The sequence below is a fragment of the Somniosus microcephalus genome, chromosome 14 (assembly GCF_052327205.1).
Source record: "Somniosus microcephalus isolate GS21.2 chromosome 14, FLI_Smic_1.0, whole genome shotgun sequence".
NCBI lineage: Eukaryota > Metazoa > Chordata > Chondrichthyes > Squaliformes > Somniosidae > Somniosus > Somniosus microcephalus.
This window is the reverse complement of record NC_141000.1, coordinates 31,850,715-31,877,776: the sequence shown is the minus strand read 5'-3', so window position 1 is coordinate 31,877,776 and position 27,062 is coordinate 31,850,715. Positions and strand designations below refer to the sequence as shown.

Genomic DNA, 27,062 nt, shown 5'->3' with positions numbered 1-27,062 from the left:
TCAAGGTACAATAGTAGTGCTGGTGTGTGAATGGTTGCAGAAGTGTGAGGAAGTGAAGGCAATAACAGTGAGGCGAGTAGGAAGTGCAGGCTGTGGTATTAGGAGCAGAAAAAGGTGGAGTGAAGTGTGTCGCAGTGAATGAAGGGAAATACTGGTAATCGGGAAGAGAAGGGTGGTGAGTGCTGGGGCTTCAGGTAGTTAGGAGTCTTACCTTAGCAATTCTGGTCAGGTCAGTAAACTTCTTACTGCATTGGGGCAAGGACCTGGTGCTGACCTTCTCTGCTACCTCTGCCCACTGCTGCTGAGCATCTTGTCAGGATACCTTCCTGCCATTTGGTGGGAAAAGGATGTCCCTCCTTCTCCACCTCCTCCATGACCTCCTCCACCAAAACCTCCAATGCCGCATCCGAGAAGTAGGTGACCCTTGTAGGTTCTCAATGACATACCATGTTGAGAAGTTGCTTTCTACCCCTTAATATCATCATACTGTTAAAAGGCAAACAGCAAAATGAGTGTGCGGGATTGATAGTAAACCCTTAACCTTTGTTTCTCTCCACCTTCATTATTTGCATCTCAGCACTTTACCAGCAGCAACAAATTGCCTATAGGCAAGAATAACAAAAACATTTACTAATAACAACATCATTCCTCAACAGCTGACACACTTCATCTTTTTTGTACTGGATCACAGAAAGAAACTGCTTTACAGCCAATGAAGTACTTTTTGAAGTGCAGTCACTGTTGTAGTGCAGAAAAAGTGGCAGCCAATTTGCACACAGCAAACTTCCACAAACAGCAATGAGATAATGACCAGATAATCTGTTTTTAAGTGTTGGTTGAGGGATAAATATTGGCCAGGATACCAGGGATAACTCCCCTGCTCTTCTTCGAAATAGTGCCATGGAATCTTTACATCTACCCAAGAGGATTAACATCGGTTTAACATCTCATGTGAAAGACGGCACCTCCGACAGTGCTGCACTCCCTCAGTACTGCACTGGAGTGTCAGCCTAAGTTTTTGTGCTCAAGTCTCTGGAGTGGGACCTGAACCCACGACCTTCTGACTCAGAGGTGAGGGTGCTACCAACTGAGCCATGGCTGACACCACAAGCAGAACATATTGCCAAGAGTCCAAAGTCTGAGTATATACAGAAGTACATAAAGTGTAAAACCTGGAAACAAGCCACTCGGCATTTACCCTCCATACGAGCAAATAGTTCGAATCACATTTACCCAACCCGTTCCATTATTGCTTTGTCCCCTTTTTCTAATGCAAATTACCAATCTAATCATGAATGTTGACATTGTTTCTGCCTAAACCACTAGCCCTGGAAGTGAATTCCACAGTCTCTCAACTCTGTGTGTGAAGAAGTTTCCCTTGCTCCCTGTCCTAAATCTCTTGCATTTAATCTTGTATCTATGGCTCCTCGCTCTTGATCCATCAATCGATGGAAACCGTCTGCTTCTATCTACCTTGTCCCATACTTTTGTAATTTTAAACAATTCTATCATATCTGTGATGAGTGTGAGAAGGATGAGCCTTAATAGAAAGGGCACAAAGTCAGAGTGGGCCTGAGACTGAACCACCTGCCTTTCAGGTCAGGAATGCACCTGTCTTGTTTGACGTTCTGTTCTCCTAATCTGTATATAACCGCAACTGGCTGTCTCAGTGATTATTCGCTATAAACTACAACCACACAACACTCTCTGCTGCATACACCTTGTAAGCATTACTTCAGGGGACTTCGCAGCAGGGAAGAAAAGTGCAAGACGTGAGGATAAGAGGAGCCCTTCCTTCCCATGGCAATCTGCTTGCTTTATTCTGTAGCCTTTACTATTCAAATAAAGTTGCTACCTTCTGACCTTTTCAATGGTTTCTATGGCTGACCTTCCGGCCTTTCTTTTCAATTTCTTTCCTCATGTAGACTGGTCACAAAAGGGCTCATGTGTTGTTCATTCAAGGAACATGGAATGGCAGGTAGCTAATGTTACCCCACTGTTCAAAAAGGGTGGTAGAGAGAAAACGGAGAATTACAGACCAGTAAGCCTGACATCGGTAGTGGGGAAAATGCTAGAGTCCATTATAAAGGATGTAATAGCAGAACACTTGGAAAAAAGTGACCGGATCGGACAAAGTCAACATGGCTTTACAAAAGGTAAATCATGCTTGACTAATCTACTGGAATTTTTTGAGGATGTAACTGGTAAAATAGATAAGGGAGAACCAGTGGATGTGGTGTATTTGGATTTTCAAAAGGCTTTCGATAAGGTCCCACATAAGAGATTAGCGTGTAAAATTAAGGCACATGGGATTGGGGGCAAGGTATTGACTTGGATAGAGAACTGGTTGGCAGACAGGAAGCAAAGAGTTGGAATAAACGGCTTTTTTTCTGAGTGGCAGGCAGTGACTAGTGGGGTACCGCAAGGATCGGTCCTAGGACCCCAGCTGTTCACAATATATATTAATGGTCTGGACGAGGGAATTGGATGTAATATCTCCAAATTTGCAGATGACACAAAGCTGGGCGGGAGGGTAAGCTGCGAGGAGGATGTCGGGAAACTCCAGTACGATTTGGACAGGTTGGGTGATTGGGCAGAAGCATGGCAGATGCACTATAATGTGGATAAATGTGAGGTTATCCACTTTGGTGGCAAAAACAGGAAGGCAGATTATTATTTGAATGGCAATAGATTGGGAGAAGGGGAAGTGCAACGAGACCTGGGCGTCCTTGTGCACCAGTCGCTGAAAGTAAGCATGCAGGTGCAGCAGGTGGTTAAGAAGGCAAATGGTATGTTGGCCTTCGTAGCGAGAGGGTTCGAGTACAGGAACAAGGATGTCTTGCTACAGTTGTACAGGGCCTTGGTGAGACCGCACCTTGAGTATTGTGTGCAGTTTTGGTGGCATTACCTGAGGAAGGACGTTCTTGCCATGGAGGGAGTGCAGCGAAGATTCACCAGGCTGATACCTAGGATGGCAGAAATGACGTATGAGGAGAGATTGGGTTGATTGGGCTTGTACTCGCTGGAGTTTAGAAGAATGAGAGGGGATCTCATCGAAACTTATAAAATTCTAACAGGACTAGACAGGCTAGATGCAGGAAGGATGTTCCCGATGGTCGGGGAGTCCAGAACCAGAGGTCACAGTCTAAGGATAAGGGGTAAGTGATGTGCCAAATAACTGCCCGAATCCGTGAAGTTAAGCTTAAGACTGAAGCCTTTTATTAAATAAGAATCATGGCAGAGTTAACAGAGTTCATCATCGACCGAGCCCTTGGTAGAACATACCAGAAGAGGGGCGGGGCCAGGGAGGAGCATTAGTGGTTCCCCCGGTGGAACATTCCAGACATTACAAGTACAAGTATCAGAACACAGTTATTTCATCACGTTCACCCCCTGCTATAGATTCAGTCTGTCAGGAGGTCTGATAATCCTCTGGGAATGACGTAACTCTTGCTGAGGCTCCTCCCAGAGTACTAACTCTGGTTCATTCGAATTCCCAGAATCATCAGTATTTTCCACACTGAGGGTTTGTGTCTCTGAAGGTCCAATACCACGATTGAAAACTCTACTCTCAGAGTCGAACTCTTTTCGAGCTCCAGCAGGTGCAAGATCTTTAATAGAGACCGTATCCTCTCGCCCATCCGAATATTGAATATACGCATACTGGGGATTAGCATGGAGGAGTTGTACTTCCTCCACCAGTGGATCAGTCTTGTGGCCTCTCACATGTCTGCGCAACAACACAGGGCCCGTGGTCGTCAACCATGTGGGTAACGATACTCCATTAGTAGCTTTTCTTGGAAAACTAAACATCCTTTCATGAGGGGTGGCATTCGTTGCTGTACACAAAAGAGACCTTATGGAATGCAGCACGTCTGGCAGGACATCCTGCCAGCGAGAGGTCGGCAGGCCTCGTGACTTCAGAGACAGTACGATAGCCTTCCACACTGTCGCATTTTCTTTCTCGACCTGCCCATTACCACGAGGGTTATAGCTGGTAGTTCTACTCGTTGCAATCCCCTTCGATAGCAAAAACTGTCATAATTCTTCACTCATAAAGGAAGAACCCCTATCACTATGTATATAGTTAGGCATGCCAAACAAGGAAAACAGTTGGCAGAGGCATTTAATTACAACAGCACTAGTCACATCCGGACAGGGGATAACAAAAGGGAACCGAGAGTACTCGTCTGTAATATTGAGAAAATAGACATTACGGTCGCTCGATGGAAGGGGACCTTTAAAATCGAGACTCAAACGCTCAAATGGTCGAGTTGCTTTAATAAGATCAGCTGGCTCGGGCGGCTTATAGAAGTGGGGTTTGCATTCAGCACAAACATGACAGGTTCTGGTCATTGTCTGGACCTCCTCAATAGAGTAGGGTAGATTGTGGGACTTAATGAAGTGGTTCATTCTGGTAACCCCAGGGTGGCAGAGTGCGTCGTGGAGACTTTGAAGCTTATCTGTACCTAGACTAGCACATACTCCTCGTGACAAAGCATCCGATGGCTCATTAAATACTCCAGGCCTGTACTGAATATCATAGTCATATGTTGACAGTTCTATTCGCCATCTTAAAATCTTATCATTTTTGATCTTGCCTCTCTGCTTAGTGTTGAACATAAAGGCCACAGATCGCTGGTCAGTAATGAGCGTAAAACGTTGGCCAGCGAGATAATGTCTCCAATACCTGACTGCTTCAATAGTTGCCTGTGCCTCCTTTTCCACTGAAGAATGTCGAACTTCTGGTCCTTGCAATGTACGAGAGAAGAAAGCTACTGGTCTACCAGCTTGGTTAAGAGTTGCTGCCAACGCAAAATCAGATGCATCACTTTCCACTTGAAATGGGATCTTCTCATCCACGGCACATACCACTGCCTTCTCAATGTCCCGTTTGATATTAAGGAAAGCCTCCTGAGCTTCCGCCGATAGCGGAAAAGACGTCGACTTAATAAGAGGTTGGACTTTATCTGAGTAGCTAGCCACCCACTGGGCATAGTACGAGAAGAATCCCAGACACCTTCTTAAAGCTTTTACAGTGTGAGGTAAAGGTAATTCCTTAAGTGGGCGTAATCTTTCAGGGTCTGGCCCGATTACCCCATTCTCCACAACGCAACCAAGAATACACAAACGTGTAGTATTGAAGGTACACTTGTTTTCGTTGTAGGTCAGGTTTAACCTCTTTGCAGTCTCTAGGAACTTCGCGAGATTTTGATCAAGCTCCCGTTGGTCACGCCCACAGATGGTAACATTGTCCAGGTACGGGAATGTTGCTTCCAACGCGTATTCATCCACCATACGATCCATCTCCCGTTGGAAGACGGATACCCCATTCGTCACTCCAAAGGGCACCCGAAGGAATTGGTACAGGCGCCCATTAGCTTCGAAGGTCGTATAAGGTCGGTCTTCTATTTTGATGGGGAGTTGATGGTAGGCAGACTTTAAATCAATGGTGGAGAACACGCGGTACTGAGCTATCTGGTTCACCATCTCAGAAATACGAGGCAAAGGATAGGCGTCTAATTGGCTATACAAGTTTATAGTCTGGCTATAATCGACCACAAGTCTTTTCTTCTCATTAGTTTTAACCACCACCACCTGGGCACGCCACGGGCTACCACTGTGTTCGATGATTCCCTCCCGTTGAAGCCTTTCCACTTCCTCTTTTATAAATGTTTTATCTTCTGAACTATACCATCGACTCTTAGTCGCTATAGGTCTACAATTAGGAGCAAGGTTTGCAAACAAAGAAGGCGGACTTACGTTTAAAGTAGAAAGGCCGCAGACTGTGAGCGGAGGCTGAGATCCACCATACTTAAGGGTAACGCTCTCATGCTGACACTGGAAGTCCAAGCCTAATATTAAGTTCACACACAACTGAGGTAATATGAGGAGTTTAAAGTCCTTATACTCCGTATCCTTAACGGTCAATGTGACTTTACAATATCCAGTTACCTCCGAAGTAAGGGATTTGGACGCCATCACAATTTCACTTCGAGTAGGATACACCTTCAATGAACAGGAGTTAACAAGGTTGGGGTGTATAAAACTTTCAGTACTGCCACAGTCTATCAAACACCCAGTAGGACGACCATTAATCTTAATGTCCATCATAGATTTTGACAAGGAACACGGTATGGTCTGGTCAACTGTAGCCGAGGCTAGAGTAAAACGATAGGCGGCAGCAGAGAAGACATCGGGTACAGGATTACCCTTACACACTTTACTAAAATGTCCCCATTTCTTACATTTAAAACAGGTAGCCTCTCTGGCTGGGCAACTTTGCCTGGGGTGTTTAGATTGGCCACAAAAATAACACTTAGACCCATGGGGCACAGCTGCAACAATAGGATTAAGTGGGGGCTCCATTGGTGTTATGGATGCCTCCATACTCGGAACACACGAGACTGAGAGAGATGCATGGGCTGATGCATACACTTCTGAATTCTTCTGGGCTACATCTAACGATCGAGCAGCAGCGACAACCGTTTTTAAAACTAACGAGTCGTTCTCGAGGAGTCTCTGTCTAATATAATTAGATAGGAGGCCAGATATGAAAGAATCGCGGATGGCTTCTTCCTGATACACTATGGCAGAGACAGCCTTGTAGTTGCAACCCTTAGCCAAAGCCTTAAGGTCCTGCAGGAAATCGTCCAGAGATTCCTCGGGTAATTGCCTGCGAGTAGACAGGAGATACCTGGCGTATACTTCATTAACCGACTTAAGGTACTGGGCTTTAAGAGCTGCGAGGGCCTCTTCATATGTAGTAATATCTTCAATTATAGAGTAAGTTTGATGACTTACCAAGTTGGTTAGAAGACCCAACTTGTTAACTGTCGGATCGGTCGATGGTGCGATGAAGTGTTCAAAACATCGGAGCCCATGCGTAAATTTCTTCGACGCATCTGCCGAATGGGGATCGATATCCAGACGCTCTGGTTTCAAAAATCGATCCATCTTCCAAAAGGTGTTATTTAATAAAATTGATGTGCCAAATAACTGCCCGAATCCGTGAAGTTAAGCTTAAGACTGAAGCCTTTTATTAAATAAGAATCATGGCAGAGTTAGCAGAGTTCATCATCGACCGAGCCCTTGGTAGAACATACCAGAAGAGGGGCGGGGCCAGGGAGGAGCATTAGTGGTTCCCCCCGGTGGAACATTCCAGACATTACAAGTACAAGTACAAATATCAGAACACAGTTATTTCATCACAGTAAGCCATTTAGGACAGAGATGAGGAGGAATTTCTTCACCCAGAGAGTGGTGAACCTGTGGAATTCTCTACCACAGAAGGCAGTTGAGGCCAATACATTAAATATATTCAAGAAGGAGTTGGATATATTTCTTAAGGCTAAAGGGATCAAGGGATATGGGGAGAAGGCAGGAACAGGGTATTGAGTTTGGTTGATCAGCCATGATCTCATTGAATGGCGGAGCAGGCTCGAGGGGCTGAATGGCCTACTCCTGCTCCTATCTTCTATGTTTCTATGTAACATGCTTCTGGCCGAAGCCCAATTTACTTCCCTCTTTCACAATCTTTACATTTCTCACTGAAAAAGTCAACAGGGACAATAGATTTTTGGGCTTTGACACAAGAACAGGTAGATCCAGATGCTGCACTGGCTACATTCAATTATGAAAGGATTTGATAGGGGAGACGTAGAGAAGATGTTTCCACTTGTGGGGGAGTCCAAAACTAGGAGCCATCAATATAAGATAATCCCTAATAAATCAAATAGGGAATTCAGGAGAAACTTCTTTACCCAGAGAGTGGTGAGAATGTGGAACTCACTACTACAGGGAGTGGTTGAAGCGAATAGTATAGATACATTTAAGGGGAAGCTAAATAAGTACATGAGGGAGAAAGGAATAGAAGGATATGCTGATAGGGTGAGATGAAGTAAGGCGAGAGGAGTCTTGTGTGGAGCATAAACAGTGGCATGGACCAGCTGGGCCGAATGGCCTGTTTCGGTGCTGTAAATTCTGCGTAAATCTATGTAATTATCGGTGTATCTGCAACGGGCTTCTGACAATAACAGGTAACTAGGCTCCATGAGTCAGCATCTGATTCCACCATCATATCTTTACCCACCTTTCACTGCAGCTGGTTTCAGCACTGTGACTATTACCCATACTGAGGTTCTCAATGATTTCTATTTTATTGTTTTCAGTATGTGCTCTTGGGATTTGGTCTCAGAGGCTCAGGAGACAAAACTTGCTTTCACCGACCCCTCATCTGAGTACTTTTCACCAAACGAGCTCTTGATCTTTTCCTTGGCTCTACTTTTTTTCTCCAGCTTTCATGTTTTGCTCTTTATAATGGGGCGCGAAGCTAGAGTTCTCCCAGTCCAGCCTCCACTGCTTCTCCATTTGAAGTCTCCTGTTTTCTTAATTTTCTCAAACCTGGGGTAGAGAGAGTCCTTCATACTTCAAAAGTCGAGCAGCGCACCATCCAACTTCAGGTGGTGGAATCCAATTCTTTCCAACCTGTCAAATCTTATCAGGTGTTTCTAAAACGTTATGATGTGCAGAGCAAAGGATCCTGAGGCCAAGTGCAGCGTCCGTGGGAAAGAGGCGCTCGCACAACACACCAAAACACAGCCGATAACGAGCGAGCCCATCACTCCAAACCCAGCCGATAACACGCGAGCCCAACACTCCAAACCCAGCCGATAACACGCAAGCCCAACACTCCAAACCCAGCCGATAACACGTAAGCCCAACACTCCAAACCCAGCCGATAACACGTGAGCCCAACACTGCAAACACAGCCGATAACACGTGAGCCCAACACTCCAAACCCAGCCGATAACACGCGAGCCCAACACTCCAAACCCAGCCGATAACACGTGAGCCCAACACTCCAAACCCAGCCGATAACACGTGAGCCCAACACTCCAAACCCAGCCGATAACACGTGAGCCCAACACTCCAAACCCAGCCGATAACACGTGAGCCCAACACTCCAAACCCAGCCGATAACACGCGAGCCCAACACTCCAAACCCAGCCGATAACACGTGAGCCCAACACTCCAAACCCAGCCGATAACACGTGAGCCCAACACTCCAAACCCAGCCGATAACACGTGAGCCCAACACTCCAAACACAGCCGATAACACGTGAGCCCATCATTCCAAGCCCAGCCGATAACACGCGAGCCAATCACTCCAAACCCAGCCGATAACGAGTGAGCCCAACACTCCAAACCCAGCCGATAACGAGCGAGCCCAAGACTCCAAACCCAACCGATAACACGTGGGCACATCACTCCAAACCCAACCGATAACATGTGGGCACATCACTCCAAACCCAGCCGATAACACACAAGCCCATCACTCCAAACCCAGCCAATAACGAGCGAGCCCATCACTCCGAACCCAACTGATAACGAGCGAGCCCATCACTCCAAACCCAGCCGATAACACGCGAGCCCATCACTCCAAACTCAGCCGATAACATGTGAGCCCATCACTCCAAACCCAACCGATAACATGCTAGCCCATCACTCCAAACCCACCCGATAACGGGTGTGCCCATCACTCCAAACCCAACCGTTAACATTCGAGGCCATCGCTTCCAACACAACCAATAACACGTGAGCCCAACACTCCAAACCCAATCGATAACACACCAGCCCATCACTCCAAATCCAACAGATAACACGCGAGCCCAACACCCCAAACCCAGCCGACAACGTGCGAGCCCATCATTCCAACCCAACCGATAACATGCGAGCCCAACACTCCAAACCCAACCGATAACACGCCAGCCCAACACCACAAATCCAGCCGACAACGCGCGAGCCCAACACCCCAAACTCAGCCGACAACCCGTCAGCCCATCAATACAAACCCAGTCGATACGAGCGGGCACATCCCTCTAAACCCAACCCACAACACACGAGGCCAACACTCCAAACCCAACTGATAACACATGAGCCCAGCTCTCCAAACCCAACCAATAACGCATTTGCCCATCTCTCCAAACACAACCGTTAATGTGCGAGACCAACACTCCAAATCCAGCCGATAACACGCGCGCCCATCACTCCAAACCTAGCCAACAACGCGCGAGCCCATCGCTCCAAACCCAACCGATAACGCATGTGCCCATCACTCCAAACCCAACCGTTAACATGCGAGGCCATCGCTTCAAATACAACCGATAACACGCGTGCCCATCACTCCGAACCCAACCGATAACACGTGAGTACAACACTCCAAACCCAACCGATATCGAGCGAGCCCATCACTCCAAACCTAGCCAATAACACATGAGCACATCACTCCAAACCCAACCGATAACGCGCGAGCCCATCACTCCAATCCCAACCAATAACACGCAAGCCCAACACTCCAAACCCAGCCGATAACACGCGAGCCCATCACTGCAAACCCAACAGATAACCCACGAGCCCATCACTCCAAGCCCATCCGATAAGGAGTGAGCCCATCACTCCAAACCCAGCTGATAACGAGCGAGCCCATCACTCCAAAACTAGCCGAGAACACGCGAGCCCATCACTCCAAACCCAGTCGATAACATGCAAGCTCTTCTCTCCAAACCCAGCCGATAACATGCGAGCTCAACACTACAAAACAAACCGATAACACGCGAGCCCATCACTCCAAACCCAGCCGATAACACGCGAGCCCAACACTCCAAACCCAGCCGATAACACGCGAGCCGAACACTCCAAACCCAGCCGCTAACACGCCACCCAACACTCCAAACACAACCAATAACGCGCAAACCCATCACGCCAAACCCAACAGTTAACGCGCGAGCCCAACACTCCAAACCCAGCCGATAACGCGTATGACCAACACTCCAAACCCAGCCGATTACGCGCAAGCCCATCACACCAAACCCAGCCGACAACATGCGAGCCCATCACTCCAAACCCAGCCGACAACATGCGAGCCCATCACTCCAAACCCAACTGATAACAGACGAGCCCATCACTCGAAACGCAACCGATAACACGCGAGCCCATCACACCAAACCCAGCCTATAACACGTAAGCCCATCACTCCAAACTCAGCTGATAACACGCAAGCCCATCACGCCAAAACTAGCCAATAACACGCGAGCCTAACACTACAAACCCAACTGATAACACGCGAGCCCATCACTCCAAACCCAGCCAATAACACGCGAGCCTAACACTACAAACCCAACCGATAACACACGAGCCCAACACTCCAAACCCAATCGATAACAAGCGAGCCCATCACTCCAAACCCAACCAATAACACGCGAGCCCAACACTCCAAACCCAATCGATAACACGTGAGCCCAACATGCCAAACCCAGCCGATAACACACGAGGCCATCACTCCAAACCCAACCGATAACACGCGAGGCCATCACTCCAAACCCTATCGATAACAAGCGAGCCCATCACTCCAAACCCAACCAATAACACGTGAGCCCAACATGCCAAACCCAGCCGATAGCACGCGAGCCCATCACTCCAAACCCAACCGATAACACACGCGCCCAGCACTCCAAACCCAACCGTTAACATTCGAGGCCATCGCTTCCAACACAACCAATAACACGCGAGCCCATCACTCCAAACCCAACCAATAACACGCGAGCCCAACACTCCAAACCCAGTCGATAACACACCAGCCCATCACTCCAAATCCAACAGATAACACGCGAGCCCAACACCCCAAACCCAGCCGACAACGCGCGAGCCCATCATTCCAGCCCAACCGATAACATGCGAGCCCGACACTCCAAACCCAACCGATAACCCGTCAGCCCATCACTACAAACCCAGTCGATACGAGTGGGCACATCCCTCTAAACCCAACCCACAATACACGAGGTCAACACTCCAAACCCAACTGATAACACATGAGCCCAGCTCTCCAAACCCAACCAATAACGCATTTGCCCATCTCTCTGAACACAACCGTTAACGTGCGAGACCAACACTCCAAATCCAACCGATAACACATGAGCCCAATACTCCAAACACGCCCAATAACGCGCGAGCCCATCACTCCAAAACCAGCCGATAACACGCGTGCCCATCATTCCAAACCTAGCCGACAACGCTAGTGCCCATCACTCCAAACCTAGCCAACAACGCGCGAGCCCATCGCTCCAAACCCAACCGATAACGCATGTGCCCATCACTCCAAACCCAACCGTTAACATGCGAGGCCATCGCTTCAAATACAACCGATAACACGCGAGCCCAACACTCCGAACCCAACCGATAACACGTGAGTACAACACTCCAAACCCAACCGATATCGAGCGAGCCCATCACTCCAAACCGAGCTAATAACACATGAGCACATCACTCCAAACCCAACCGATAACGCGCAAACCCATCACTCCAATCCCAGCCTATAACGCGCAAGCCCACCACTCCAAACCCAACCAATAACACGCAAGCCGAACACTCCAAACCCAGACGATAATGAGCGAGCCCATCACTGCAAACCCAACCGATAATACATGAGCCCATCACTCCAAATCCAGCCGATAATGAGCGAGCCCATCACTCCAAACCCAACCGATAACAAGCGAACCCATCACTCCAAGCCCAATCGATAAGGAGCGAGCCCATCACTCCAAACCCAGCCGATAACATGCGAGCCCATCACTCCAAACCTAGCCGATAACAAGCGAGCCCATCACTCCAAACCCAGCCGATAACACGCGAGGCCAGCACCTCAAACCCAACTGATAACACACGAGCCGAGCACTCCAAACCCAGCCGATTGAACGCGAGGCCATCACTCCAAACCCAATCGATAACACGCGAGCCCGTCACTCCAATCCGAACCGATAACGAGCGAGCCCAACACTCCAAACCCAGCCGATAGCACGCGAGCCCATCACTCAAAAGCCAGCTGATAACACGCAAGCCCATCACTCCAAACACGCCCAAATAACGCGCGAGCCCATCACTCCAAACCCCGCCGATAACTCGCGAGCCCATCACTCCAAACACAGCCGACAATGCGCGCGCCCATCACTCCAAACCCAACCGATAACACGCCAGCCCAACACCACAAATACAGCCGACAACGCGCGAGCCCAACACCCCAAACCCAGCCGACAACCCGTCAGCCCATCACTACAAACACAGTCGATACGAGCGGGCACATCCCTCTAAACCCAACCCACAACACACGAGGCCAACACTCCAAACCCAACTGATAACACATGAGCCCAGCTCTCCAAACACAACCAATAACGCATTTGCCCATCTCTCCAAACACAACCGTTAACGTGCGAGACCAACACTCCAAATCCAACCGATAACACATGAGCCCAACACTCCAAACACGCCCAATAACGCACGAGCCCATCACTCCAAACCCAGCCGATAACACGCGTGCCCATCACTCCAAACCTAACCGACAACGCGCGAGCCCATTGCTCCAAACCCAACCGATAACACGTGTGCCCATCACTCCAAACCCAACCGTTAACATGCGAGGCCATCGCTTCAAATACAACCGATAACACGCGAGCCCAACACTCCGAACCCAACCGATAACACGTGAGTACAACACTCCAAACCCAACCGATATTGAGCGAGCCCATCACTCCAAACCGAGAAAATAACACATGAGCACATCACTCCAAACCCAACCGATAACGCGCAAACCCATCACTCCAATCCCAGCCTATAACGCGCAAGCCCACCACTCCAAACCCAACCAATAACACGCAAGCCGAACACTCCAAACACAGCCGATAATGAGCGAGCCCATCACTGCAAACCCAACCGATAATACCTGAGCCCATCACTCCAAATCCAGCCGATAATGAGCGAGCCCAACACTCCAAACCCAGCCGATAACACGCGAGCCCATCACTCCAAACCTAGCCGATAACACGCGAGCCCATCACTCCAAACCCAACCAATAACAAGCGAGCCCATCACTCCAAACCCAACCGATAACAAGCGAGCCCATCACTCCAAACCCAACCGATAACAAGCGAGCCCATCACTCCAAACCCAACCGATAACAAGCGAGCCCACCACTCCAAACCCAACCAATAACACGCAAGCCGAACACTCCAAACACAGCCGATAATGAGCGAGCCCATCACTCCAAACCCAACCGATAACACGCGAGCCCATCACTCCAAACCTAGCCGATAACACGCGAGCCCATCACTCCAAACCTAGCCGATAACACGCGAGCCCATCACTCCAAACCCAACCGATAATAAGCGAGCCCATCACTCCAAACCCAACCGATAACACGCGAGCCCAAGACGCCAAACCCAAATGATAACACGCGAGCCCATCACTCCAAACCCAACAGATAACCCACGAGCCCATCACTCCAAGCCCAACCGATAAGGAGCGAGCCCATCACTCCAAACCCAGCCGATAACGCACGAGCCCAACACTCGAAAACCAGCCGATAACGCGCGAGACCAACACTCGAAACCCAGACAACAACGCGTGAGTCCATCACTCCAAAGCCAGCCGACAAAGAACGAGCCCATCACTCCAAACCCAGCCGATAACACGCGAGCCCAACACTCCAAACCCAGCCGATAACAGACGAGCCCATCAATCGAAACGCAACCGATAACACGCGAGCCCATCACTCCAAACCCAGCCGATAACAGACGAGCCCATCAATCGAAACGCAACCGATAACACGCGAGCCCATCACTCCAAACCCAACAGATAACCCACGAGCCCATCACTCCAAGCCCAACCGATAAGGAGCGAGCCCATCACTCCAAACCCAGCCGATAACGCACGAGCCCAACACTCGAAAACCAGCCGATAACGCACGAGCCCAACACTCGAAAACCAGCCGATAACGCGCGAGACCAACACTCGAAATCCAGACAACAACGCGTGAGTCCATCACTCCAAAGCCAGCCGACAAAGAACGAGCCCATCACTCCAAACCCAGCCGATAACACACGAGCCCAACACTCCAAACCCAGCCGATAACACACGAGCCCATCAATCGAAACGCAACCGATAACACGCGAGCCCATCACACCAAACCCAGCCAATAACACGTGAGCCTAACACTACAAACACAACCGATAACACACGAGCCCATCACTCCAAACTCAGCCGAAAACGCGCGAGCCCATCACTCCAAAACCTACCGATAACAAGCGAGCCCATCACTCCAAACCCAACCAATAACACGCGAGCCCATCACTCCAAAACCAATCGATAACACGCGAGCACATCACTCCAAACCCAGCCGATAGCACGCGAGGCCATCACTCCAAACCCAGCCGATAGCACGCGAGGCCATCACTCCAAACCCAACCGATAACACGTGAGGCCAACACCTCAAACCCAACTGATAACACACGAGCCCAGCACTCCAAACCCGGCCGATTGCACGCGAGCCCATCACTCCAAACCCGGCCGATAACACGCGAGGCCATCACTCCAAACCCGGCCGATAACACGCGAGGCCATCACTCCAAACCCGGCCGATAACACGCAAGGCCATCACTCCATACCCAATCGATAACACGCGAGCCCGTCACTCCAATCCGAACCGATAACGAGCGAGCCCAACACTCCAAACCCAACCGAAAACGAGTGAGCCCAACACTCCAAACCCAGCCGATAACGAGCGAGCCCAACACTCCAAACCCAGCCGATAACGAGCGAGCCCAACACTCCAAACCCAGCCGACAAAGTGCGCGCCCATCACTCCAAACCCAACCGATAACGCGTGTACCCATCACTCCAAATCCAACCGTTAACATGCGAGGCCATCGCTTCAAATACAATCGATAACACGCGAGCCCAACACTCCAAACCCAGCCGATAACAGACGAGCCCATCACTCGAAATGCAACCGATAACACGCGAGCCCATCACTCCAAACTCAGCCGAAAACGCGTGAGCCCATCACTCCAAACCCTACCGATAACAAGCGAGCCCAACATAACAAACCCAATCGAAAACACGTGAGCCCAACATTCCAAACCCAGCCGATAGCACGCGAGCCCATCACTCCAAACCCAGCCGATAACACGCGAGCCCATCACTCCAAACACAGCCGACAATGCGCGTGCCCATCACTCCAAACCCACCCGATAACGGGTGTGCCCATCACTCCAAACCCAACCATTAACATTCGAGGCCATCGCTTCAAACACAACCAATAACACGTGAGCCCAACACTCCGAACCCAATCGATAACACACCAGCCCATCACTCCAAATCCAACAGATAACACGCGAGCCCAACACCCCAAACCCAGCCGACAACGTGCGAGCCCATCATTCCATCCCAACCGATAACATGTGATCCCAACACTCCAAACCCAACCGATAACACGCCAGCCCAACACCACAAATCCAGCTGACAACGCGCGAGCCCAACACCCCAAACCCAGCCGACAACCCGTCAGCCCATCACTACAAACCCAGTCGATACGAGCGGGCACATCCCTCTAAACCCAACCCACAACACATGAGGCCAACACTCCAAACCCAACTGATAACACATGAGCCCAGCACTCCAAACCCAACCAATAACGCATTTGCCCATCTCTCCAAACACAACCGTTAACGTGCGAGACCAACACTCCAAATCCAACCGATAACACATGAGCCCAATACTCCAAACACGCCCAATAATGCGTGAGCCCATCACTCCAAAACCAGCCGATAACACGCGAGGCCATCGCTTCAAATACAACCGATAACACGCGAGCCCAACACTCCGAACCCAACCGATAACACGTGAGTACAACACTCCGAACCCAACCGATAACACGTGAGTACAACACTCCGAACCCAACCGATATCGAGCGAGCCCATCACTCCGAACCGAGCTAATAACACATGAGCACATCACTCCAAACCCAACCGATAACGCGCGAACCCATCACTCCAATCCCAGCCTATAACGCGCAAGCCCACCACTCCAAACCCAACCAATAACACGCAAGCCGAACACTCCAAGCCCAACCGATAATGAGCGAGCCCATCACTGCAAACCCAACCGATAATACATGAGCCCATCACTCCAAATCCAGCCGATAATGAGCGAGCCCAACACTCCAAACCCAGCCGATAACACGCGAGCCCATCACTCCAAGCCCAACCGATAAGGAGCGAGCCCATCACTCCAAACCCAGCCGATAACATGCGAGCCCATCACTCCAAACCTAGCCGATAACAAGCGAGCCCATCACTCCAAACCCAACCGATAACACGCGAGCCCATCACTCCAAACCCAACCGATAACACGCGAGCCCAAGACGCCAAACCCAAATGATAACACGCGAGCCCATCACTCCAAACCCAACAGATAACCCACGAGCCCATCACTCCAAGCCCAACCGATAAGGAGCGAGCCCAACACTCCAAACCCAGCCGATAACACGTGAGCCCAACATGCCAAACCCAGCCGATAACACACGAGGCCATCACTCCAAACCCAACCGATAACACGCGAGGCCATCACTCCAAACCCTATCGATAACAAGCGAGCCCATCACTCCAAACCCAACCAATAACACGTGAGCCCAACATGCCAAACCCAGCCGATAGCACGCGAGCCCATCACTCCAAACCCAACCGATAACATTCGAGGCCATCGCTTCCAACACAACCAATAACACGCGAGCCCATCACTCCAAACCCAACCAATAACACGCGAGCCCAACACTCCAAACCCAGTCGATAACACACCAGCCCATCACTCCAAATCCAACAGATAACACGCGAGCCCAACACCCCAAACCCAGCCGACAACGCGCGAGCCCATCATTCCAGCCCAACCGATAACATGCGAGCCCGACACTCCAAACCCAACCGATAACCCGTCAGCCCATCACTACAAACCCAGTCGATACGAGTGGGCACATCCCTCTAAACCCAACCCACAATACACGAGGTCAACACTCCAAACCCAACTGATAACACATGAGCCCAGCTCTCCAAACCCAACCAATAACGCATTTGCCCATCTCTCCGAACACAACCGTTAACGTGCGAGACCAACACTCCAAATCCAACCGATAACACATGAGCCCAATACTCCAAACACGCCCAATAACGCGCGAGCCCATCACTGCAAAACCAGCCGATAACACGCGTGCCCATCATTCCAAACCTAGCCGACAACGCTAGTGCCCATCACTCCAAACCTAGCCAACAACGCGCGAGCCCATCGCTCCAAACCCAACCGATAACGCATGTGCCCATCACTCCAAACCCAACCGTTAACATGCGAGGCCATCGCTTCAAATACAACCGATAACACGCGAGCCCAACACTCCGAACCCAACCGATAACACGTGAGTACAACACTCCAAACCCAACCGATATCGAGCGAGCCCATCACTCCAAACCGAGCTAATAACACATGAGCACATCACTCCAAACCCAACCGATAACGCGTGAACCCATCACTCCAATCCCAGCCTATAACGCGCAAGCCCACCACTCCAAACCCAACCAATAACACGCAAGCCGAACACTCCAAACCCAGCCGATAATGAGCGAGCCCATCACTGCAAACCCAACCGATAATACATGAGCCCATCACTCCAAATCCAGCCGATAATGAGCGAGCCCATCACTCCAAACCCAACCGATAACAAGCGAACCCATCACTCCAAGCCCAACCGATAAGGAGCGAGCCCATCACTCCAAACCCAGCCGATAACATGCGAGCCCATCACTCCAAACCTAGCCGATAACAAGCGAGCCCATCACTCCAAACCCAGCTGATAACACGCGAGGCCAGCACCTCAAACCCAACTGATAACACACGAGCCCAGCACTCCAAACCCAGCCGATTGAACGCGAGGCCATCACTCCAAACCCAATCGATAACACGCGAGCCCGTCACTCCAATCCGAACCGATAACGAGCGAGCCCAACACTCCAAACCCAGCCGATAGCACGCGAGCCCATCACTCAAAAGCCAGCTGATAACACGCAAGCCCATCACTCCAAACACGCCCAAATAACGCGCGAGCCCATCACTCCAAACCCCGCCGATAACTCGCGAGCCCATCACTCCAAACACAGCCGACAATGCGCGCGCCCATCACTCCAAACCCAACCGATAACACGCCAGCCCAACACCACAAACACAGCCGACAACGCGCGAGCCCAACACCCCAAACCCAGCCGACAACCCGTCAGCCCATCACTACAAACACAGTCGATACGAGCGGGCACATCCCTCTAAACCCAACCCACAACACACGAGGCCAACACTCCAAACCCAACTGATAACACATGAGCCCAGCTCTCCAAACACAACCAATAACGCATTTGCCCATCTCTCCAAACACAACCGTTAACGTGCGAGACCAACACTCCAAATCCAACCGATAACACATGAGCCCAACACTCCAAACACGCCCAATAACGCACGAGCCCATCACTCCAAACCCAGCCGATAACACGCGTGCTCATCACTCCAAACCTAACCGACAACGCGCGAGCCCATTGCTCCAAACCCAACCGATAACACGTGTGCCCATCACTCCAAACCCAACCGTTAACATGCGAGGCCATCGCTTCAAATACAACCGATAACACGCGAGCCCAACACTCCGAACCCAACCGATAACACGTGAGTACAACACTCCAAACCCAACCGATATTGAGCGAGCCCATCACTCCAAACCGAGAAAATAACACATGAGCACATCACTCCAAACCCAACCGATAACGCGCAAACCCATCACTCCAATCCCAGCCTATAACGCACAAGCCCACCACTCCAAACCCAACCAATAACACGCAAGCCGAACACTCCAAACACAGCCGATAATGAGCGAGCCCATCACTGCAAACCCAACCGATAATACCTGAGCCCATCACTCCAAATCCAGCCGATAATGAGCGAGCCCAACACTCCAAACCCAGCCGATAACACGCGAGCCCATCACTCCAAACCTAGCCGATAACACGCGAGCCCATCACTCCAAACCCAACCGATAACAAGCGAGCCCATCACTCCAAACCCAACCGATAACAAGCGAGCCCATCACTCCAAACCCAACCGATAACAAGCGAGCCCATCACTCCAAACCCAACCGATAACAAGCGAGCCCACCACTCCAAACCCAACCAATAACACGCAAGCCGAACACTCCAAACACAGCCGATAATGAGCGAGCCCATCACTGCAAACCCAACCGATAATACATGAGCCCATCACTCCAAATCCAGCCGATAATGAGCGAGCCCATCACTCCAAACCCAACCGATAACACGCGAGCCCATCACTCCAAACCTAGCCGATAACACGCGAGCCCATCACTCCAAACCTAGCCGATAAAACGCGAGCCCATCACTCCAAACCCAACCGATAACAAGCGAGCCCATCACTCCAAACCCAACCGATAACACGCGAGCCCAAGACGCCAAACCCAAATGATAACACGCGAGCCCATCACTCCAAACCCAACAGATAACCCACGAGCCCATCACTCCAAGCCCAACCGATAAGGAGCGAGCCCATCACTCCAAACCCAGCCGATAACGCACGAGCCCAACACTCGAAAACCAGCCGATAACGCGCGAGACCAACACTCGAAATCCAGACAACAACGCATGAGTCCATCACTCCAAAGCCAGCCGACAAAGAACGAGCCCATCACTCCAAACCCAGCCGATAACACGCGAGCCCAACACTCCAAACCCAGCCGATAACAGACGAGCCCATCAATCGAAACGCAACCGATAACACGCGAGCCCATCACTCCAAACCCAACAGATAACCCATGAGCCCATCACTCCAAGCCCAACCGATAAGGAGCGAGCCCATCACTCCAAACCCAGCCGATAACGCACGAGCCCAACACTCGAAAACCAGCCGATAACGCGCGAGACCAACACTCGAAATCCAGACAACAACGCGTGAGTCCATCACTCCAAAGCCAGCCGACAAAGAACGAGCCCATCACTCCAAACCCAGCCGATAACACACGAGCCCAACACTCCAAACCCAGCCGATAACACACGAGCCCATCAATCGAAACGCAACCGATAACACGCGAGCCCATCACACCAAACCCAGCCAATAACACGTGAGCCTAACACTACAAACCCAACCGATAACACACGAGCCCATCACTCCAAACTCAGCCGAAAACGCGCGAGCCCATCACTCCAAAACCTACCGATAACAAGCGAGCCCATCACTCCAAACCCAACCAATAACACGCGAGCCCATCACTCCAAAACCAATCGATAACACGCGAGCACATCACTCCAAACCCAGCCGATAGCACGCGAGGCCATCACTCCAAACCCAGCCGATAGCACGCGAGGCCATCACTCCAAACCCAACCGATAACACGTGAGGCCAACACCTCAAACCCAACTGATAACACACGAGCCCAGCACTCCAAACCCGGCCGATTGCACGCGAGCCCATCACTCCAAACCCGGCCGATAACACGCAAGGCCATCACTCCAAACCCGGCCGATAACACGCGAGGCCATCACTCCAAACCCGGCCGATAACACGCAAGGCCATCACTCCATACCCAATCGATAACACGCGAGCCCGTCACTCCAATCCGAACCGATAACGAGCGAGCCCAACACTCCAAATCCAACCGAAAACGAGTGAGCCCAACACTCCAAACCCAGCCGATAACGAGCGAGCCCAACACTCCAAACCCAGCCGATAACGAGCGAGCCCAACACTCCAAACCCAGCCGACAAAGTGCGCGCCCATCACTCCAAACCCAACCGATAACGCGTGTACCCATCACTCCAAATCCAACCGTTAACATGCGAGGCCATCGCTTCAAATACAATCGATAACACGCGAGCCCAACACTCCAAACCCAGCCGATAACAGACGAGCCCATCACTCGAAATGCAACCGATAACACGCGAGCCCATCACTCCAAACTCAGCCGAAAACGCGTGAGCCCATCACTCCAAACCCTACCGATAACAAGCGAGCCCAACATAACAAACCCAATCGAAAACACGTGAGCCCAACATTCCAAACCCAGCCGATAGCACGCGAGCCCATCACTCCAAACCCAGCCGATAACACGCGAGCCCATCACTCCAAACACAGCCGACAATGCGCGTGCCCATCACTCCAAACCCACCCGATAACGGGTGTGCCCATCACTCCAAACCCAACCGTTAACATTCGAGGCCATCGCTTCAAACACAACCAATAACACGCGAGCCCATCACTCCAAACCCAACCAATAACACGTGAGCCCAACACTCCGAACCCAATCGATAACACACCAGCCCATCACTCCAAATCCAACAGATAACACGCGAGCCCAACACCCCAAACCCAGCCGACAACGTGCGAGCCCATCATTCCAACCCAACCGATAACATGTGATCCCAACACTCCAAACCCAACCGATAACACGCCAGCCCAACACCACAAATCCAGCTGACAACGCGCGAGCCCAACACCCCAAACCCAGCCGACAACCCGTCAGCCCATCACTACAAACCCAGTCGATACGAGTGGGCACATCCCTCTAAACCCAACCCACAACACATGAGGCCAACACTCCAAACCCAACTGATAACACATGAGCCCAGCACTCCAAACCCAACCAATAACGCATTTGCCCATCTCTCCAAACACAACCGTTAACGTGCGAGACCAACACTCCAAATCCAACCGATAACACATGAGCCCAATACTCCAAACACGCCCAATAATGCGTGAGCCCATCACTCCAAAACCAGCCGATAACACGCGAGGCCATCGCTTCAAATACAACCGATAACACGCGAGCCCAACACTCCGAACCCAACCGATAACACGTGAGTACAACACTCCGAACCCAACCGATAACACGTGAGTACAACACTCCGAACCCAACCGATATCGAGCGAGCCCATCACTCCGAACCGAGCTAATAACACATGAGCACATCACTCCAAACCCAACCGATAACGCGCGAACCCATCACTCCAATCCCAGCCTATAACGCGCAAGCCCACCACTCCAAACCCAACCAATAACACGCAAGCCGAACACTCCAAGCCCAACCGATAATGAGCGAGCCCATCACTGCAAACCCAACCGATAATACATGAGCCCATCACTCCAAATCCAGCCGATAATGAGCGAGCCCAACACTCCAAACCCAGCCGATAACACGCGAGCCCATCACTCCAAGCCCAACCGATAAGGAGCGAGCCCATCACTCCAAACCCAGCCGATAACATGCGAGCCCATCACTCCAAACCTAGCCGATAACAAGCGAGCCCATCACTCCAAACCCAACCGATAACACGCGAGCCCATCACTCCAAACCCAACCGATAACACGCGAGCCCAAGACGCCAAACCCAAATGATAACACGCGAGCCCATCACTCCAAACCCAACAGATAACCCACGAGCCCATCACTCCAAGCCCAACCGATAAGGAGCGAGCCCAACACTCCAAACCCAGCCGATAACACGCGAGCCCATCACTCCAAACCTAGCCGATAACACGCGAGCCCATCACTCCAAACCCAACCGATAACAAGCGAGCCCATCACTCCAAACCCAACCGATAACAAGGGAGCCCATCACTCCAAACCCAACCGATAACAAGCGAGCCCATCACTCCAAACCCAACCGATAACAAGCGAGCCCATCACTCCAAACCCAACTGATAACACGCGAGCCCAAGACGCCAAACCCAAATGATAACACGCGAGCCCATCACTCCAAACACAACAGATAACCCACGAGCCCATCACTCCAAGCCCAACCGATAAGGAGCGAGCCCATCACTCCAAACCCAGCCGATAACGCACGAGCCCAACACTCGAAAACCAGCCGATAACGCGCGAGACCAACACTCGAAACCCAGACAACAACGCGTGAGTCCATCACTCCAAAGCCAGCCGACAAAGAACGAGCCCATCACTCCAAACCCAGCCGATAACACGCGAGCCCATCACTCCAAACCCAGCCGATAACAGACGAGCCCATCAATCGAAACGCAACCGATAACACGCGAGCCCATCACTCCAAACTCAGCCGAAAACGCGCGAGCCCATCACTCCAAAACCTACCGATAACAAGCGAGCCCATCACTCCAAACTCAGCTGATAACACGCAAGCCCATCATGCCAAAACTAGCCGATAATGAGCAAGCCTAACACTGCAATCGCAACCGATAACACGCGAGCCCAGCACTCCAAACCCAGCCAATAACACGTGAGCCTAACACTACAAACCCAACCAATAACACACGAGCCCATCACTCCAAACTCAGCCGAAAACGCGCGAGCCCATCACTCCAAAACCTACCGATAACAAGCGAGCCCATCACTCCAAACCCAGCCGATAACAGACGAGCCCATCACTCGAAATGCAACCGATAACACGCGAGCCCATCACTCCAAACTCAGCCGAAAACGCGTGAGCCCATCACTCCAAACCCTACCGATAACAAGCGAGCCCAACATAACAAACCCAATCGAAAACACGTGCGCCCAACATGCCAAACCCAGCCGATAGCACGCGAGCCCATCACTCCAAACCCAGCCGATAACACGCGAGCCCATCACTCCAAACACAGCCGACAATGCGCGTGCCAATCACTCCAAACCCACCCGATAATGGGTGTGCCCATCACTCCAAACCCAACCGTTAACATTCGAGGCCATCGCTTCAAACACAACCAATAACACGCGAGCCCATCACTCCAAACCCAACCAATAACACGTGAGCCCAACACTCTGAACCCAATCGATAACACACCAGCCCATCACTCCAAATCCAACAGATAACACGCGAGCCCAACACCCCAAACCCAGCCGACAACGTGCGAGCCCATCATTCCAACCCAACCGATAACATGTGATCCCAACACTCCAAACCCAACCGATAACACGCCAGCCCAACACCACAAATCCAGCTGACAACGCGCGAGCCCAACACCCCAAACCCAGCCGACAACCCGTCAGCCCATCACTACAAACCCAGTCGATACGAGCGGGCACATCCCTCTAAACCCAACCCACAACACATGAGGCCAACACTCCAAACCCAATTGATAACACATGAGCCCAGCACTCCAAATCCAACCAATAACGCATTTGCCCATCTCTCCAAACACAACCGTTAACGTGCGAGACCAACACTCCAAATCCAACCGATAACACATGAGCCCAATACTCCAAACACGCCCAATAATGCGTGAGCCCATCACTCCAAAACCAGCCGATAACACGCGAGGCCATCGCTTCAAATACAACCGATAACACGCGAGCCCAACACTCCGAACCCAACCGATAACACGTGAGTACAACACTCCGAACCCAACCGATAACACGTGAGTACAACACTCCAAACCCAACCGATATCGAGCGAGCCCATCACTCCGAACCGAGCTAATAACACATGAGCACATCACTCCAAACCCAACCGATAACGCGCGAACCCATCACTCCAATCCCAGCCTATAACGCGCAAGCCCACCACTCCAAACCCAACCAATAACACGCAAGCCGAACACTCCAAGCCCAACCGATAATGAGCGAGCCCATCACTGCAAACCCAACCGATAATACATGAGCCCATCACTCCAAATCCAGCCGATAATGAGCGAGCCCAACACTCCAAACCCAGCCGATAACACGCGAGCCCATCACTCCAAACCCAACCGATAAGGAGCGAGCCCATCACTCCAAACCCAGCCGATAACATGCGAGCCCATCACTCCAAACCTAGCCGATAACATGCGAGCCCATCACTCCAAACCTAGCCGATAACAAGCGAGCCCATCACTCCAAACCCAACCGATAACACGCGAGGCCAGCACCTCAAACCCAACTGATAACACACGAGCCCAGCACTCCAAACCCAGCCGATTGAACGCGAGGCCATCACTCCAAACCCAATCGATAACACGCGAGCCCGTCACTCCAATCCGAACCGATAACGAGCGAGCCCAACACTCCAAACCCAACTGAAAACGAGTGAGCCCAACACTCCAAACCCAGCCGATAGCACGCGAGCCCATCACTCAAAAGCCAGCTGAAAACACGCAAGCCCATCACTCCAAACACGCCCAAATAACGCGCGAGCCCATCACTCCAAACCCCGCCGATAACACGCGAGCCCATCACTCCAAACACAGCCGACAATGCGCGCGCCCATCACTCCAAACCCAACCGATAACACGCCAGCCCAACACCACAAATACAGCCGACAACGCGCGAGCCCAACACCCCAAACCCAGCCGACAACCCGTCAGCCCATCACTACAAACACAGTCGATACGAGCGGGCACATCCCTCTAAACCCAACCCACAACACACGAGGCCAACACTCCAAACCCAACTGATAACACATGAGCCCAGCTCTCCAAACCCAACCAATAACGCATTTGCCCATCTCTCCAAACACAACCGTTAACGTGCGAGACCAACACTCCAAATCCAACCGATAACACATGAGCCCAACACTCCAAACACGCCCAATAACGCACGAGCCCATCACTCCAAACCCAGCCGATAACACGCGTGCTCATCACTCCAAACCTAACCGACAATGCGCGAGCCCATTGCTCCAAACCCAACCGATAACACATGTGCCCATCACTCCAAACCCAACCGTTAACATGCGAGGCCATCGCTTCAAATACAAATACACGCGAGCCCAACACTCCGAACCCAACCGATAACACGTGAGTACAACACTCCAAACCCAACCGATATTGAGCGAGCCCATCACTCCAAACCGAGCCAATAACACATGAGCACATCACTCCAAACCCAACCGATAACGCGCAAACCCACACTCCAATCCCAGCCTATAACGCGCAAGCCCACCACTCCAAACCCAACCAATAACACGCAAGCCGAACACTCCAAACCCAGCCGATAATGAGCGAGCCCATCACTGCAAACCCAACCGATAATACATGAGCCCATCACTCCAAATCCAGCCGATAATGAGCGAGCCCAACACTCCAAACCCAGCCGATAACACGCGAGCCCATCACTCCAAACCTAGCCGATAACACGCGAGCCCATCACTCCAAACCCAACCGATAACAAGCGAGCCCATCACTCCAAACCCAACCGATAACAAGCGAGCC

The 27,062-nt window shown here is 51.2% G+C and overlaps 1 pseudogene; it reads right to left on the bottom strand.

Annotated features, from left to right (window-relative positions):
• Nucleotides 1-7,485: 7,485 nt before the first annotated feature.
• Nucleotides 7,486-27,062, bottom strand: part of LOC147107427 (PHD finger protein 23A-like) — a 36,212-nt pseudogene continuing 16,635 nt past the window's right edge.